The sequence below is a fragment of the Alosa pseudoharengus genome, unplaced genomic scaffold (genome assembly GCF_046254945.1).
Source record: "Alosa pseudoharengus isolate Yale_2024_CS ecotype anadromous, Long Island Sound unplaced genomic scaffold, YU_APseudo_1.1 YU_APseudo_1.1_scf_1, whole genome shotgun sequence".
NCBI classification, from domain to species: domain Eukaryota; kingdom Metazoa; phylum Chordata; class Actinopteri; order Clupeiformes; family Clupeidae; genus Alosa; species Alosa pseudoharengus.
Genome location: NW_027468564.1, coordinates 50,339,345 through 50,354,490, shown reverse-complemented (window position 1 = coordinate 50,354,490; position 15,146 = coordinate 50,339,345). Strand labels below are relative to the sequence as shown.

The 15,146-nt window shown below is 41.8% G+C and overlaps 1 long non-coding RNA gene across 5 annotated transcripts; it reads left to right on the top strand.

The window, feature by feature from the left end:
• Positions 1 to 3,087: 3,087 nt before the first annotated feature.
• On the top strand, positions 3,088 to 12,651 carry LOC143131914 (uncharacterized). Of its 5 annotated transcripts, XR_012988239.1 has the most exons (7): positions 3,088 to 3,226; positions 3,795 to 3,900; positions 4,459 to 4,531; positions 5,058 to 5,123; positions 10,841 to 11,339; positions 11,432 to 11,554; positions 11,670 to 12,651. It is a non-coding gene; the product is annotated as an uncharacterized LOC143131914 (long non-coding RNA). The 5 variants fall into 5 exon arrangements; XR_012988240.1 differs by lacking the exon at positions 3,795 to 3,900; XR_012988241.1 differs by lacking the exons at positions 3,088 to 3,226; positions 3,795 to 3,900 and adding an exon at positions 3,233 to 3,739.
• The last annotated feature ends 2,495 nt before the right edge of the window (positions 12,652 to 15,146 follow it).

Here is a 15,146-nt window from a genome sequence, read left to right as displayed (position 1 = left end):
ATATATATATATATATATATATATATATTAGGGCTGTCAGCGTCAACGTGTTAATCACGATGCAATTAAGGATCAAGCATAACGCATTAATTTGTATCTAGGCAGAATTCCTTGATTCTGGCTCCATGGAAGTGTCATGGTTTGCCGTTGATGTTATGCTGTGCACTACACCTGCACTTTTGCATCTGCTTTATCAACACAGAGTACAGAGTAGCCAATGAAATGAAGGACTAGTATCCTCTGATTGATATGGTGTAAAGTGTTCATACTTATCACATTTCAAATCGCTGTCAAAGGGGCATCATGTTCTGCTCTCTCATCTAATCTATTGCATGGGTATTGGCTAAGCCAGCCTACTCAAAACTTTCATCACATTCAGCTGAATCTGGGAAATGTCAGTGTGTGAGCGTACGTGCGTCAGACACAGCAGTTCAAACATAAGCAAGCCAAAAAAAGTCATCCCTCAAAGGTCAAGGAAGCTTCTGGCAAATTGGCCACAAGATCACACAGAGGCTAGAGGATGAACCCAAAACTTCTCAAGTCTCATTGTCTAGCTCGGCAATGGAGTCTATTAACATATGATTTTTAAAGATTAGTCATATCTGATCGTTGCTTTTTTAGCTCCATGTAATGGCACGAGGAGAATCACAATCTATGCCAAGCTGGGGTGCGGTTCCTAAAACAGTTGCTATTAATAAGTTAGCAACTGTGTTGGTTGCAATGCAATTTCCCATTGCCAACCAACTAAGTTGCTAACAGGTTAGTAACAGGTTAGCTAACAGGTGAGCAACTACGGTTTTGAGAGACGCACCCCTGTATGACAGGTAAGCTTGAAAGGGAATATCTGTCATCATATTATTTCCAGCTCTAAACGTCAGTGTTGGAAATGTCTAAATATACATTGGGATTGCCTCAGAGGAGTTGTTGAGAGGGCCAGTATTCTGAGTGTAGATGCATGGGGTGACGTCCATTGGATTTGATGGAAGAGCATGGTCGTCTTGGTCACACACCGGTCATTCACAAGGACACACCGCAGGTGATTCACCTCACTACTCCATGCACCACCACTATAGGGTACATGCAAAGCTGATACAAATTCTCAAACATTTTCTCTTTCAGAATCCAACTGACTCAATATTTAACATAACACTAGCTGGCTGCTGGAAAACAGACTTACAGAGAGTTCCTTAGTTTCACTCCACCAGTTTGTCGTCTTCACCCTCCTGACTCTGCCGCGAGCTCTCTGTCTGTGGAGAGCTCATAAGAACTGGGCTGCATCTCACCACTCTCTCCTGACACGAGGTCGGTCCAGACCCACATCCTGCTGTATTCGACCTGCTCCAGAGCGTATTCCACTGAGAAGTTGAGAACTGTGGCTAATGAGGCCCGGACTCTGGTAAGGAGTTTGGACAAGCTCCAGGGCTTACTGCAGGCTTACATTTGACACATTAAGACCATGTCAGGAGCCCTGCCTAAGGCTGCCTGTCTGTCTGCTTTACATAGACAATTCCCCTTCCAACGAGGGAATTTCCTAACCAAACAAACCACACTGAGGTGGAAACCATTAACTGACAGAGTTTTTTTCAATGTATTTACTTTCTGCTTCTACGACACCCTTAAAACGAATGTGTTGAAAATAACACAACTTTAACACATCTCTGTGTCCAGATAGAGACAACACAGTTTGTGTTGTTTCTAACACATTCGTTTTAAGAGTGTATAATGCAGCTTAGGTATGATGGGAGAAGTATTTCATATGAACAGCATCCAGACTGTAACAAACAACAAGTGTCTTGGTCCCAATTGCAAAGAGAGAAAAAAAAAAAACACTATTCCAGAGGAGCTATGCACTTGTTAACTAGACCACCACTGTAGCATGCAAATCCGCCATTAAAAAAAATGTCCCCCAATTTTCATTTCTTGTTAGATGTTTTTCTTTTTTTTTTCAATCTTCATTTTCATTTCAAGTTGTTTAATGAGGGTGAAGGTGATTGCTTCTTTTATATGCACGAATGCCCGGTGGACCACCTGTAAAAGCACCAGTAATTAGACTACGGCACTAAATCACATTCCCGTCATTTATAGCCTCGGGCAGTTGGGTCGCCGTCCTCGCCTAATTTCTCATCCCCGTGCTGCACCCCTGGCAGCTGCTGTGTTGGCATTCACCTCCATTGATCTGACTGAGAGAGATGGAGGGCAGGGGACCAGCTGATGGAGATCGATCTCGCTCTGTGGTAACTGATGTATCACAGATACATCAGTTGCAGTCAGGCCTGCAAAGGCCAGCTGTTCGTTTTCATTAGGACGTAATTTGTTTTTCAGTCGACACACAAGGGGCCCAATTTTTATGCCCTAGGTGTCAGCAGGCAATAGCAAGCGGTCAATGAATTTAGGCAACGTGAAGCACTCAGGCTTCACGTTAAGTCAGCCACACATATAGCCAGTCAGTCACACATATAGCAGCCACACGCAGGCTCGGACTGGTAATCTGTACAACCGGGCAAATGCCCGGTGGGCCGGTCCACATGTGGGCCGGTTACCTCCGGGATTTATTTTTTTTAAAGTTATTTAGCCTATTTGCGGCTCGTAGTGTAGGCCTGGGACTAGCCTATAAATGCAGTTGCATCCATTTGGCTTGGGGGGTGACAGGTCAATCATTTTGGCCTCTTCATTACAGGTTCAGTGTGTGTTACGATCGCGCCCCCCTCAAGTGGATTTGTCCAAGCAGCCGCTAGTTGGAGTGCATGGTAGCCTAGGCTGTAAGTGCCCTCCGCTGGCTGGTGTTCACATTATCGCAGTTTAACCGTAAACAGCAATCAGAGGTCTAGTTTTATTCCATAAATAGGCCTATAGACTAGATGCACGTGCCACCAAGAGCTTCCATTTACTGCACCATATAGGCTATGTAGTGCGGTTCTGTCAACATAAAAAAAAACTACGGTTAGCCTACAATTTTCGTACAACTTAGTGGAAAAGTGTAGCACAGGTTAAAGAAAACCCATTCATTGATCCTACTCAAAAGGCTCTTCAAAGTTTTTCCCATATAGTAGGCCTAGCCTTTTAGCTCACAACAACAGTGAACAACCCGATCACACTCGCCATGCGTATGATTCCGGACGCAAACCTGTGCACGCCAATGCGTACAGTAATGTACGCAATTGTCAATAATTCGCACATGCGCGATAGCCTGAAATAGGCTTCCTCGAGCTTGCAATGGTTTTCACAGGTAGGCTACAGTAGGCTAGCTTAAATCCGTTCATTTGCTCGTGTTTGCTATTGTTTCTGTTTCAAAATGTGTGTTTAAACTGCTACCCTATTTTAGTTGGATAACATGACCTATCACGCACATCTGTAGGATATTTAATATTTATTGGCGATAGTGTTTTGTTTTTTTAATTGGTATAAGCGAGCGTGCCTTTAATAGGCTACGAGCGAGCCTAATTTTAATAATAATAGCCTGGTAAAGCTGTAATATTTTAATTTGAGCCTTGTTAAACATCCGCGATATATTTAGTAGTTTGTTTGAGATTTGTGGACTGTTTGGAAGGTGACTGCTATAAAGTTCTCGGACATACTTTTTTAAAAAAGTGGCGAAAGTCCAGTTCAAATCGGAGAAATTTTCCATCACGTCCTATTGATGTCATTAGTTTGCGACATAATTGTTCACTCCTCGGCTGCGCAGCCCAGATGGATGCATAGGGATGGATGTTGTGGTCAGCCTTGGTAAATTGGTACAAAAGTATGTCTTTTTTCGTGGTCAGTTAAACTCCTGTTCTGCCTTGTTCGCTTCCAAGTTTTGCAAGTATAAGAAAACAAGGAGATCACGTCAATAGGCCTAGGTTTTAAGACAACAGCTGGCAGCAGTCTGCCTGCCCCGTGTCTTACCATGCCGCCGGTGATGTAAGTAAGCAATGTCCCGTTTAATGTCAATATAACTTACTGTTCACGTTGATAGTTGGCTATTGGGTAATGTTTCCATTTTCTTTTCTAGTGTACTTTGATAATAAAACGATACATTTTCAATGATGGAATGGATCATTCTATACACATCGATGTTACATGCACGCAATGAAAAAGCTAATAAGCTAGCGCTGGCAATAGGCAAACTTCATCAAAATGGACAGTTCAAAACAAACGTTGAATCTTATAATTCTCTGTTGCAGTAACTTAGAAGAGATGGATATTATAACAATATTTCAGTATTACTACAATATTTTCTTCAAATAAATCAACTGGCCGATACAATACTGCACTGAGGTAGCCATCTAGTCATGAGTTTGTGGTTGTAGCTGTTGAGATGCCCAGCTGTTATGGGGAAACAAAAATAACATTGCACCAAAGAATTGTCTTGTTTACAGGGCAATCCATGTATTAGTGAACACATGATGATTTCCTGTGGCCCAGTGGTCAGATAAATAAATGAATGAATTATTGAAAAAAATATTCTTCCCCTTTCAGAAAGAAGCTGTTCTGATGTGTTTTCCTTTCCACCCCAAATCCCTATCCCACATAATTTGACCAGTGGTCCTTGGTATGTCCATCTTGCATTTGCATTGAACACATTCATATTTTTAATTTTCTTTCTCTCAAAATGTATTGCTCGGCATTCTTCGGACATTCGACTCTGGCAGTGATTGTAAGTTGGAAGAGGTTAGCAATGTAAGGAAGGGTATAGTACATATGATTTAATCTGGAGTGTTCAGTAGTATATATTATTTTAACCTGAGTGTCCAGTGTTCAGAAATCAGTCTTAGAATTAATATATAAGACTACTATAGAAATACTATTGCGTCTATAGAATATTATAGAGGTATTACAACATCACAGAATTATGTTATGTTCCGCTTGTGTTGTCCTGCTGTGGCTGTCTGTTGTTGTTGTTGTTGTTGTTGTTGTTGTTCTGTGGTGTATGTGTTGTTGTGTGTGCAATTGTTGTTGTGTGTTGTTTTGGTGGGCTGATGGTTGTTGTTGACTGTTTTTGAAAAAAGAACACTAACTGTAGGCATAATTGCTCTTGGATGGGGATTTAAAGCAAGGTTCCTATTGATCTCCTTCAGATAATGTGGCCTCTTCATTTTCAACTGGGAAGGACCTGCATGGACTTGAGAATACAGAGCCAATCGGTATGTACAGTATTAGACACACACACACACACACACACTCACTCACTCACTCACTCACTCACTCACTCACACACACACACGCACTCTCTCGGAGGAATCAACGCTGTTACACCTATCCTGTAGATGTCAATTAATATGAATTAAGACATGTCACACCTTCCTATTTACTATGGTACATCATATTCAGAAAATACATAGTTTTCATGGCTGCAACTGCTTTGCCTTTGTGTTGGAGCTCAAAACATCATATGCCCCATTCATTCGCCAATATACAAAATAGAGCCATGTATACATTTATGTTCTCCAAAGTTTGCAGGAAGGTGGACCATGTGCTAATGTATGTTAACTCACATGTACAAGTGACAGGCTTTTTTTTTTTTTAGCTCCAATATAAAGGCAAAGCAGTTTCAGCCATGCAAACCATATATTTTCTGAAAGCCTGTCACTTATACATGTGAGTTAACATACATTAACACATGGCCCACCTTCAAGCTAGCAACCACCATAGCAACCAACATGCTTACCCTAACAACCACCATAGCAACCATGTTATTTTGCATAGCAACCACCATATCTACCCTAGCAACACCATAGCAACCATTCAAATTACCCTAGCAACAACTTAGCAACCACCATAATATGACCATAGTAACCACCATAGCAACGCCATTACTGACCTGACCAACAGTGTGTTTTTTTAAAAAAAATTGAAAAATGGTTAAATGTTAAATAGTCAAAAAACAAAAATTTGCAGACACAATGCAATGTGGGTCGTGTGCAGAAGGTCTGACTTGAATTTCAGCCTCGTAGCTCCATGCTACCACCCAAAACTCCACCTCTGAAGTGGGAGTGGTCAACTTTATTAAAGTTTTTCCTTCACAGTTTTTTTTTGTGAGTGTCTCAGAGATCCCACCTTTGGAGCAGTTGTCAGGGGCCTCAAGGCGGTGCCGTTCGTCTTGGTCCCATCCCTCTAGCACCTAGCGTTACCGCGCCAGAAGAGAGAAACCTTGTACGTTTCAAACAGTTTCGAACAGTTTATCTCCTTCCGGGAATAATCCACCGACTCCAAACTGAGCCTGGCTTGTTTGTGATGTCCCGTTGTTCAACATATTCTGATTTCATACTTATCGGACCAACATAAGTGAGTTTTTTTGGCTAAAAATGTAAAAATGGCTAAACGTTAGCAATTCCACTGCTTTGTTATTTTGCATAGCAACCACCATATGTACCCTAGCAACACCCAAGCAACCACCTTAATTACCCTAGCAACACCCTAGCAACCATCTTAATTACCATAGCAACCACTTGAATAATGTCAAGCTAGCAACCACCATAGCAACCAAGATGCTTACCCTGACAACCACCATAGCCACCATGTTATTTTGCATAGCAACCACCATATCTACCCTAGCAACACCATAGCAACCATTCAAATTACCCTAGCAACAACCTGGCAACCACCATAATATGACCATAGTAACCACCATAGCAACGCCAATACTGACCTGACCAACATATGTGTGTTTTTTGGCTAAAAAATGATAAATGGCTAAATGTTAAATATTAAAAAAATATTTTTTTGCAGACACAATGCTTTGCGTTACAGCTAGAGGGATGAAACTTTGCACACTCCATGTGGGTCATGTGCAGAAGGTCTGACTTGAATTTCAGCCTCGTAGCTCCATGCTACCACCCAAAACTCCACCTCTGAAATGGGAGTGGTCAACTTTTTTTATGTTTTTCCTTCACAGTTTTTTTTGTGGGTGTCTCAGAGATCCCACCTTTGGAGCAGTTGTCAGGGGCCTCAAGGCTGTGCCGTGCCTCTTGGTCCCATCCCTCTACCACCTAGCGTTACCGTGCCAGAAGAGGTAAATCGTGTACGTTTCGAACCGTTTATCTCCTTCCGGGAATAATCCACCAACTCAAAACTGAGCCTGGCTTGTTTGTGATGTCCCGTTGTTCAACATATTCTGATTTCATACTTATCGGACCAACATAAGTGAGTTTTTTTGGCTAAAAATGTAAAAATGGCTAAATGTTAAATCTCCAAAAAAGTTGTTTTTGCCAGCACAATGCTTTGCGTTACAGCTAGAGAGATGAAACTTTGCACGCTCCATGTGGGTCATGTGCTAAAGGTCTGACTTAAATTTCAGCCTTGTAGCTCCATGCTACCACCCACAACTCCACCTCTGAAGTGGGAGTGGTCAACTTTTTTTATGTTTTTCCTTCAGTTTTTTTTGTGGGTGTCTCAGAGATCCCACCTTTGGAGCAGTTGTCAGGGGCCTCAAGGCTGTGCCGTGCCTCTTGGTCCCATCCCTCTAGCACCTAGCGTTACCGTGCCAGAAGAGGTAAACCTTGTACGTTTCAAACTGTTTATCTCCTTCTGGGAATAATCCACTGACTCCAAACTGAGCCTGGCTTGTTTGTGATGTCCCGTTGTTCAACATATTCTGATTTCATACTTATCGGACCAACATAAGTGAGGTTTTTGGCTAAAAATGTAAAAATGGCTAAATGTTAAATCGCCAAAAAATATTTTTTTGCAGACACAATGCTTTGCGTTACAGCTAGAGGGATGAAACTTTGCACACTCCATGTGGGTCATGTGCAGAAGGTCTGACTTGAATTTTAGCCTCGTAGCTCCATGCTACCACCCAAAACTCCACCTCTGAAATGGGAGTGGTCAACTTTTTTTATGTTTTTCTTTCACAGTTTTCTTTGTGGGTGTCTCAGAAATCCCACCTTTGGAGCAGTTGTCAGGGGTCTCAAGGCTGTGCTGTGCCTCTTGGTCCCATCCCTCTAGCACCTAGCGTTACCGTGCCAGAAGAGGTAAACCTTGTACGTTTCAAACCGTTTATCTCTTTCTGGGAATAATCCACTGACTCCAAACTGAGCCTGGCTTGTTTGTGATGTCCCGTTGTTCAACATAATCTGATTTCATACTTATCGGACCAACATAAGTGAGGTTTTTGGCTAAAAATGTAAAAATGGCTAAATGTTAAATCGCCAAAAAAGTCGTTTTTGCCAGCACAATGCTTTGCGTTACAGCTAGAGAGATGAAACTTTGCACGCTCCATGTGGGTCATGTGCTGAAGGTCTGACTTGAATTTCAGCCTTGTAGCTCCATGCTACCACCCACAACTCCACCTCTGAAGTGGGAGTGGTCAACTTTTTTTATGTTTTTCCTTCAGTTTTTTTTGTGGGTGTCTCAGAGATCCCACCTTTGGAGCAGTTGTCAGGGGCCTCAAGGCTGTGCCGTGCCTCTTGGTCCCATCCCTCTAGCACCTAGCGTTACCGTGCCAGAAGAGGTAAACCTTGTACGTTTCAAACTGTTTATCTCCTTCTGGGAATAATCCACTGACTCCAAACTGAGCCTGGCTTGTTTGTGATGTCCCGTTGTTCAACATATTCTGATTTCATACTTATCGGACCAACATAAGTGAGGTTTTTGGCTAAAAATGTAAAAATGGCTAAATGTTAAATCGCCAAAAAATATTTTTTTGCAGACACAATGCTTTGCGTTACAGCTAGAGGGATGAAACTTTGCACACTCCATGTGGGTCATGTGCAGAAGGTCTGACTTGAATTTTAGCCTCGTAGCTCCATGCTACCACCCAAAACTCCACCTCTGAAATGGGAGTGGTCAACTTTTTTTTATGTTTTTCTTTCACAGTTTTCTTTGTGGGTGTCTCAGAAATCCCACCTTTGGAGCAGTTGTCAGGGGTCTCAAGGCTGTGCTGTGCCTCTTGGTCCCATCCCTCTAGCACCTAGCGTTACCGTGCCAGAAGAGGTAAACCTTGTACGTTTCAAACCGTTTATCTCTTTCTGGGAATAATCCACTGACTCCAAACTGAGCCTGGCTTGTTTGTGATGTCCCGTTGTTCAACATAATCTGATTTCATACTTATCGGACCAACATAAGTGAGGTTTTTGGCTAAAAATGTAAAAATGGCTAAATGTTAAATCGCCAAAAAAGTCGTTTTTGCCAGCACAATGCTTTGCGTTACAGCTAGAGAGATGAAACTTTGCACGCTCCATGTGGGTCATGTGCTGAAGGTCTGACTTGAATTTCAGCCTTGTAGCTCCATGCTACCACCCACAACTCCACCTCTGAAGTGGGAGTGGTCAACTTTTTGAAAGTTTTTCCTTCACAGTTTTTTTTGTGAGTGTCTCAGAGATCCCACCTTTGGAGCAGTTGTCAGGGGCCTCAAGGCTGTGCCGTGCCTCTTGGTCCCATCCCTCTAGCACCTAGCGTTACCGTGCCAGAAGAGGTAAACCTTGTACGTTTCAAACTGTTTATCTCCTTCTGGGAATAATCCACTGACTCCAAACTGAGCCTGGCTTGTTTGTGATGTCCCGTTGTTCAACATATTCTGATTTCATACTTATCGGACCAACATAAGTGAGGTTTTTGGCTAAAAATGTAAAAATGGCTAAATGTTAAATCGCCAAAAAATATTTGTTTGCAGACACAATGCTTTGCGTTACAGCTAGAGGGATGAAACTTTGCACACTCCATGTGGGTCATGTGCAGAAGGTCTGACTTGAATTTTAGCCTCGTAGCTCCATGCTACCACCCAAAACTCCACCTCTGAAATGGGAGTGGTCAACTTTTTTTATGTTTTTCTTTCAGTTTTCTTTGTGGGTGTCTCAGAAATCCCACCTTTGGAGCAGTTGTCAGGGGTCTCAAGGCTGTGCTGTGCCTCTTGGTCCCATCCCTCTAGCACCTAGCGTTACCGTGCCAGAAGAGGTAAACCTTGTACGTTTCAAACCGTTTATCTCTTTCTGGGAATAATCCACTGACTCCAAACTGAGCCTGGCTTGTTTGTGATGTCCCGTTGTTCAACATAATCTGATTTCATACTTATCGGACCAACATAAGTGAGGTTTTTGGCTAAAAATGTAAAAATGGCTAAATGTTAAATCGCCAAAAAAGTCGTTTTTGCCAGCACAATGCTTTGCGTTACAGCTAGAGAGATGAAACTTTGCACGCTCCATGTGGGTCATGTGCTGAAGGTCTGACTTGAATTTCAGCCTTGTAGCTCCATGCTACCACCCACAACTCCACCTCTGAAGTGGGAGTGGTCAACTTTTTGAAAGTTTTTCCTTCACAGTTTTTTTTGTGAGTGTCTCAGAGATCCCACCTTTGGAGCAGTTGTCAGGGGCCTCAAGGCTGTGCTGTGCCTCTTGGTCCCATCCCTCTAGCACCTAGCGTTACTGTGCCAGAAGAGGTAAACCTTGTATTTTTCAAACCGTTTATCTCCTTCCGGGAATAATCCACTGACTCCAAACTGAGCCTGGCTTGTTTGTGATGTCCCGTTGTTCAACATATTCTGATTTCATACTTATCGGACCAACATAAGTGAGTTTTTTTGGCTAACATAAGTGAGTTTTTTTGGCTAAAAATGGCTAAACGTTAGCAATTCCACTGCTTTGTTATTTTACTATGGGGTGGAGGAGATAATCACGTACAAGAGGTTTCGGTGGGCATGGCTGTCGTTCCTTAAATTGGTGGACATCCAAGTGGTTGAGGGCTTTTGTTGTCCTCAATGCGGGCCTAATCCAAGGTTGGATTATCATCACCATGATCATCATCATCATCATCATCACTATTGCTATTATTATTATTATTATTAGTAGTAGTAGTAGCTATACTAGTAGCAGCATTACAATTGAACACAACTGAACATATAACAACAGATATGTGCTCCTTGCAGGGCTGTGGTGATGGATGGCTTGGTTATCATCGCCGGTTTGCCAAGCAGCCCCAGGCTACACCGCCCACTCAGGACCAAGGGAAAGAAGGAAGATAAGTATTTTTTAACATTGTACTGTATATGTATGCAATCCTTCAACTTTTCTGATATGTATTTACAAATGAACATCAGTCATAGTATGACATATGTCAAGATTATATTATACAAATATAATTATACAAAATAAATGACAGTCATCAATTTTGCTTTTCATTCCAATAGTCATAGTGATCGAATTCTGATCAAGTCCCCACACCTCAGGGAGGCCCTGAAGAGGTATGGGGAAGGTCTAACTGGGCAAGATGAATGGGCTCAACTTCTGGTGGTTGCAGAGAAGGAGGCCCCATTTATTTTGCCCCTTTTGAGGAATATGGCTGAGGAGGGCCACATCATGCGGTAATGGAGTCTCCAGAGTCCGTTGACTTGCCATTTACCGCATTGAAGACCAAATGGCTGACCGGTAAAAACTTCCTTCATGTTTTTGGTAGTACCAATTTCGACAAATTTTCTGCAACTATTGATTTCTGTCTACATTCTTTATATGGGTTTCAGCACCGGATGTTATCATTTATGACAATGCATGCAGGCTGCACAGCTTCAGCCTTAACAGGGATCCAGCTTTCTTCCAGAGCAGCTGGTTCCTCATAGACCGGTTGCACTGGAGGAATCACAAAGGTGAGCAATGTTCTGCAACACAATTTACTGCAATGCATTACACTTGTTGTTCACTTGTTCTTGTCAATGCAAGACAACGATACTATATTTTCTTCAATTGTTTGTGTGTGTGCAGGTTGCAGTGTTGGCTATAATGCTGACAGCTATCCTCAGCTGTCAGGCATAAACACCCAGCAGGCTGAGCAATTTAATGCACGGTTGAAACGGCTGAAGCACCATTTGCCGTACATGACAAGGCAGCACTTCCTGCAGCATTTACGGCTGTATGTTTGGTACCACTCTAGGGTACGGGCTCAACAAACTGTGAAGTAAGTACGCTGGGGCACAGCGCCTCTCATCCCCCCACCCCAGCAGCAGCATCAGGAGCGGCTCTCACCCCCCACCCCCCTCCCCCATGAGGAGCGGCAGCATCATCAGGAGCGGCACCAGCAGCAGCAGTAGCAGTAGCTGCAGCAGGAGCAGCAGGAGCGGCACCACCAGCACAAACCATCACAGCAATTATGCTCAGTTGTTTCATGATTATGACATTTATCCATATCAACAAATCAACATCACATCTGGCCCACGTCTTAGCACTTCAGCAGGTGATTTTCTCTGGTGGATCAAAGCACGGGCTGGTCGATCAAAGCTGGGCTGCAACTAATGATTAATTTCATTGTTAATTTATGATTGTTAATTTATGATCAATTGATTCATCAATTGTCACAGCTCTACATAGTGGGAGGCGTAGTGGTAGTAATCAAGAGATCAAACAGTGGCTGACAAAACAAACACAAAAATTTAGCACACTAAATAGTTGCTATAATATCATTATTGATTATGTTAAAGCAAGATATGGTAGTCATCACAATATGAAGATAAAGCTCATACAAGATTTTTTTTTTATAGTAAAAAGTAAAAGTTATGACACCATCGCTCAGACCAGTACAAACACCTGTACCCCTTGACAAAGAAGGTACAGAGAGAAGTACATACCGGTACATAGTTCCCCAGAAGTGGTTGTGCCTTACCAAATAAAAATGACAAATTCACTGTAATTAATCTGTAATTAATGTTCTGTGTTGCCTTCTTGTGTATAATAAAGTGTATTTTTCCCACCTGCCATCTTTTCTTTGACTTTACACATAAATATCTATTATATGCTGTAAAAGAAATATAATAATAAGCAGCAGTGGCACCACCACCAGCAGCTGCACTACCAATAGTTAGAATTCTATTGTCACACTTTGCTCATATATATTAGTGATGGGCAAATGAAGCTTTGGTGAACCACTGAACCACAGCAGTGTGAACCTAGCGATACTAGCTGAAAAGCAAGAAGATGGCCGCCACACATACATTTTTCAACATAAAAGTCCTTAGCAAACCAATATTTTTGGTTACATATACTGGTTTGGGTAAGGACTTTTATGTTGAAAACTCTACATGTGGCAGCCATATTGGATTTTTTCATTAGTGTTGCTAGCTTCACACTGCTGTGGTTTAGTGGTTCACCAAAGTTTCATTTGCCCATCACTAATATATATATACCAGGGATAACACGGGGCAAACGGTTCAAATGCGACATCCACAAAGTACCATCCACACAGCCATTCGGCTGCATTTTCTGACAGTTTTGGATGCACAAACCAAGCACCTCATAACATCTATATTGTACTTTTATCTGATAAATGCAAGTGTTTTGATATGAAATAAACATGATTTGCATGACATCACCCTGCTGGTCAGTTTTGACCTACGCGACAGCCCTGCAAAGTACCATCCACACAGCCATTCGGCTGCATTTTCTGACAGTTTTGGATGCACAAAAGTTCATGGATCGATCAAACCAAGCACCTCATAACATCTATATTGTGCTTTTATCTGATATATGCAAGTGTTTTGATATGAAATAAACATGATTTGCATGACATCACCCTGCTGGTCAGTTTTGACCTACGCGGCAGCCCTGCAAAGTACCATCCACACAGCCATTCGGCTGCATTTTCTGACAGTTTTGGATGCACAAAAGTTCATGGATCAAACCAAGCACCTCATAACATCGATATTGTGCTTTTATCTGATATATGCAAGTGTTTTGATATGAAATAAACATGATTTGCATGACATCACCCTGCTGGTCAGTTTTGACCTACGCGGCAGCCCTGCAAGGTACCATCCACACAGCCATTCAGCTGCATTTTCTGACAGTTTTGGATGCACACCAAGTTGGGTTGATGATGCCATCCCAAACCCTCAAAAGCTTCCTCTGCCTTTAAGCCCATGTGAAATGTTTTTTGCCAAAGTTGAAACTATTGCTTTACGTTCTCATCATGTCATGCTCATCCAAATGTAGGCTATGCATGGTCATATTTTGCCCAGTTGAGGAAAAATAAAAATATTCAGAGGGTGAAATAAAATAGCATATGTTGTTCATCCGGATGCAGGGAAGCATCTCCAAGAATTTTTAATGCCCCAGGTACCCCGGTTACCTCAGTAGCGCCCCTCAAAGGTGTAAAAATGTAATATTGTGAGTTGCCAGAATTGTGGAACCACTGGTCAGATTTGTCTGAAATTTGGTATGCTTATTACTTAAGATATGTATTATAAATAATGTTTCTGTCATTTGTGTATCTCATGTGCAAAAATGGGAAAATTACATTTATTTTAACATATTACAAATGTTGCAAGCTTTTGACTTTATAGTCAAGCAGGTGATACATCTTAATAATTCAAGCATGTTTCTCATGTTATGTATAAAAATATTTTTGTAATTTTGAAATTATAGCTATTTCTGTAATTAGACTACGTGCCCCATGACGTGTAGCGTTCATTTCAACGCTGCTTTATAACAATGGCGCCGAATTTGTAGTTCATTAAAACGGTTTTGTATTAAAACATAAACAAAATATTGTTAGGATGCAAAACACTGGCACAGACGACTTTTGCTGGGTATAATATGTATAGAAATAGTTAAAGCAAGTTGGTACATGACTCACGACATTGGCATTCAATGAAAATAAGTATAATTCCACAAAATATCGAAAAACGTGTACTTCTGACCCTTGTTGCTAGGCAACGCCCCGTAGGCCTACCTGCTTGGCTGAAGAATAAGGAGGCTCGTTATCCTAATCTTTGCTGTTCAAAGCAACATAAATAGATAACAATATAACACTTAAATTGAACAGGTAACAAATGAAGATGTTGGTCAGACTGTAATTAGGACAATAGCAATAGGCTAGGCAATAGGCTAATAAACAAATGCCCATTCAATCAATGATAAATAACAAGTTATAGTGCTTTACTGCTTAATGGACTAAGTGCATGTTGAACAAATGTGCCTTTAGACGCCTTTTAAAAACACTGTAAACTATCACAGGAACAGAGAGCAGTGTGCAACGTATTGCACCCACATGGAACCACTGAGGAAGTCTTGAATTTAGCGTTCATGAGAGTAGGCCTAGTCGACAGAACAAATGGTAATCAGAAGACAGCATGGCGGTTGGGGAAGTACATCTTGATCATTGAATTGAAATAACAAGGAGCAGATCCAGTCAGTGTCCCATAGGCCAAAGTGAGAGATTTAAATGTAAAATGTAATGCTGGCTACTAG